The sequence below is a fragment of the Takifugu rubripes genome, chromosome 11 (assembly GCF_901000725.2).
Source record: "Takifugu rubripes chromosome 11, fTakRub1.2, whole genome shotgun sequence".
Classification (NCBI taxonomy): Eukaryota; Metazoa; Chordata; class Actinopteri; order Tetraodontiformes; family Tetraodontidae; genus Takifugu; species Takifugu rubripes.
This window is the reverse complement of record NC_042295.1, coordinates 13,459,977-13,463,990: the sequence shown is the minus strand read 5'-3', so window position 1 is coordinate 13,463,990 and position 4,014 is coordinate 13,459,977.

The following is a 4,014-nucleotide window of genomic DNA, read 5'->3' as shown; positions in this document are numbered from 1 at the left end:
GTGAACAAAGGGCAGGGAGGCATCCATTTGTTACAGCTGGCCTCGGGATGGAGGAAACGCAAACCACCAAATGGCCTCATACACTGGGCTCCACACTGATGAGCCGTTGATGGCCATTTTTATTTAGGTGTGCACAGCCAGCGTGCAACTGGTGCAATATCTGAATAATGGAAAGTCATTTTAGTCCCTACACTCAGCATATTTCCCCTTTTGTGGTAAATGAACGCCAGCCAGCACCCAGACACCATTTTATCTGATGGAACCTGCATGGCACAGGTGGGAGGGGGAGGGGGGGGCATGATGTTTTGCATGACTTTCCAGCGTGCAGGTTTGTCACTGACACTTTAAGGCTGAATCCAGGTCTCACTGCACCTGGCGGCACATTTAAACAGCGGCTGCGTGGGATTAAGTCTGAGTGGTGCGAGCAGATGAGACGTACAGTAACGTGACTTGCTACGAGGGACGTGTGATGGATGGACCGGGCCGCGGTCTGGATAGGACGCCTCAATTGGGCCGTTTGGCCTGGCGGAGCCCATCAATCAGGGGCAGCACCAGAGGTTTCGGCTGAGGCTGTGCAATGATGTGAACAGCATGTGCCCAGGCCACCGGTGGCCTCTCAGGTGTAAGGGTCTGCCCTGTCCAAGCAGTCCTCCCCTCCTCGCCTCCGCTCTTATCATCCATCACGGGGGCCAGAGCCGCGGCACGCAACACATTTCTGTTAAGACATCAGCTCAAGTGTGACGGAATTACACATGGAGTAAGGTCACTTCTTTGACTCCATTCCTGTCAGCTCATTTGTATTTATCACATGTTTGATTAGATTACACCTACAGAGTCATGTGTCATCCCAATTGTGTCCGATACGATATATCACAGGAGCTCGGCGTGATATGAATTTTATTTGGAAATTACCGTTAGATCTAGTTTATATGACAGTACTTATAGGAGGGTAGATGCTAGAAAGATCACGAAAGGACAGATTTTACGACGCATTAGGGGGTTAACAGCTGTCACGCAAACATTTTGTGCTCCAGGATGAGAGCGTTTTAAATACAGCAGCAGTGAAAATGGATGATTGCTGCTCTTATTCACTCGTGATTAAAAGGTTGTGAAGGTCCTGAGACTTCTAATTTAAAAACAACTGGATGAAAACGACTAAATCTGCGAAAGAAAAGGCGCTGCCTGTCTAATATTTCCCATTCTTTCTACACAATTCAGAAATGTTGCATTCTTTGCATACGCGGGTCAAAGGTTTATTAGACTGATTTGACTGTTTCATTTGCATGAAGACAGATTTCACACTCGTGCTCAAAAATTGAATTCATAATACCCCCTCAAATCCTTATAAGCCTTTAAACCACTGACTGAATAATGAGAATATCTAGTGCCTCTGTTTTATTTAGGGTGGATAGCAATGGCACCTTATTGAGTAAACGTCATAAATTGGATTCATATATATATATATATAATATATATTAATATTTCACTTTGGCTGCATGAGATTCATCCGCTGCCAGTGGATACACAATATTAGTGGCATTTTCATGCAGCAGCCTTCTAAACGACACAACCTTGATTGTTCTAAAGATCACCAATCCAGATTTGCAGAAGCGAGCTACTCCGTGACCTTGAAAATAAGAAAAATGTCAACAACGGTCTTGTCTCTCTACGTACCACGGCATGCAAATTGAAAATTATACGCTTCATTACAGCTTATGGCCGACTACAACCGCCCAGCAGCTTTTTACAATTCCAATCCTACGTGATGCCACGGAATACAGAAATCATGCCCAGTGCAGTCTGGGTGTTAATGGGAGCTTTTTGTTGAGGGTGGTGAGGGTGAACGTCCTTTCGGCACAGAGCGGGTCACTGTCCAGGGAAGGTTCCAGCACATTACATGCACCTCTCTATCTCATTAAGGTTCTCCAAGCATAAAACACTCATTTTACTAATATGGACAAACCACTCTTCATTGGAAAGGTAATGATTAGGGAAGTGTGTGCAATGAAGTCATCACTGTCATGGCGACCATTTGTAACCTCGCCATAGATGGCGCTGTTGCACTGCTGACGTGTGTGACTGACAGCGTGGTGCGTTCATGGACACAGACTGCTGCGCCTTGTGCATTTACCAAGACGCTGGGATGACAAACAAGCAGTTCAGCAATCAATACTCTAAAGCTGTTGAATAATTCCATTCGCAGCACCAGTTTGGGTCTGTCTCAGTTGTGAGACATTTATAAAAGAAGAAACATTAAATGGTCAAGAAAAACACTGTCATTTAGCATAAGAATCCTCTTTTTGCCACCTACATAGGAGAAACAGCAGCAAGTATCTCTTTCTATGCCAGGCTTGACTGTGTTATTTGCATGAAACACATATTTTCACGGTTTTGATGCTGTATCAAAACATTAGTGTAAACTTTGGAAGTACTTGCACAAAAAATAGGTGTCATCAGACTCTAGCAGTGCATGTGTTTAGTCCTTCCCTTTTAACAGTTGGCTGATGCTCCGTGTCTGCGTGATAAACAGTATCACTCTGCTGCAGAGGTGAAAATTACAGCTGACTTTGAAATGAATATGTGGCTCTTCAACGAGAGATCTGAGCCTGAACATGACAGGCTACACGGGGCCTTCACCACGCAGGGCTCCAGGCCTGTCTTGTGACTCCAATTTAACAAAGTAATGTTTAACGAGCTTGGCTTAAAGCAACAGACATCTCTTCCTCATTAAAGTTCCTCACATATTAAAAGAAATCACTGAATGCTTAACAAATGTGTGAAAATGGGATAACAGTGATGATAATAAGGTCATTATCAGCTTATTACAGGTGTATCATGCTGCAAAATTAAACTGCACGCACTCCTTAACATGATGGCAGCAGCGCCTCCTTATATGTGGAAGAAAACACAGATACATAGCAGAGAAAAAGTCAAGGTCGCATTGCTCATGCTGCACCTCTTTAGCCTCAGCATATCAAGCGGGCGACTTGGCTGCAGAGCTTTGACGCTTTTATGGCGCCTCTCTGCACTCTGATGTGCGTGATCACAGACAAGTAATGTCTTCTAAGATCAAGTGAGCCTGTGCCGATATTACTGTGGGACTTGCCTCATTAGGGTTAGAAAGTTTTAGTTCGGAGACTTTACGCACGTCACAAAGGATCTATGAATCAGCCAGACTCATATTCTCCGGGGTGAAGCTCCACACCTCGACCCTCAGACGCTCCGGAAAGACCCTAATATGATAAGACACTGATCCTAAGCACCGTGATAAAGACAAAGAGTTTGTCTTTATGCATAGATACATAAAATAAATAAAAAGTCTTGTTCCTGAATCAAATTTGAGTGTTGTTATTAAGATCCATCTTTTGGGTCAGCTGTTGTTTTTGTGAACAGCATTATGTGAGCAATATGCTAATGTTTGCCTGTTACAGCTTAGTCATAGATCCCACAGAATCCTGGAAATCTGTAAAGCAGGTTAATTTATCTTATATTTTTTGAGTCTCACTGTTTCTCTTCCTGGTTTAGCTTCCCTTAAACTGAACCGACAATTCATCAAACATAGAATTTCCCTCATTAGAGGCTGTTTGATGCTGATATTAAGAAGAGAATCATTTAAATTGCTGATGGAGATTTTGAATAACCAGCGTCTCAAACGCCCTTTGTGCCAGGATTTCACAGACATTTCTTCCGTTTATTAAGATTTATCACTAATCTCTGAATAAATTGGACTTTATAGCCAGTGGAGAAATTTCATAGCTTTTAAAGTTGGGTCGTTTTTACATAAAGCATGCGGATAGAGCCGGCGGGTGGGTACAGGTGATGGAGGAGGAGTGCACAGCCGGAGTGAGCAGCAGCAAATAACAGGACAAAAGTGAAACACAAGAGAACAATCAATGGAGTAACCCAACACCAGACACACTAGGGAAAAAGAACACAGCCGACGTGATTGTTCCTTCAAATAATCCTCAAAGTCTGTTTTCCATTTTAATAAACGTGGCTTTCGTCAATTAACGT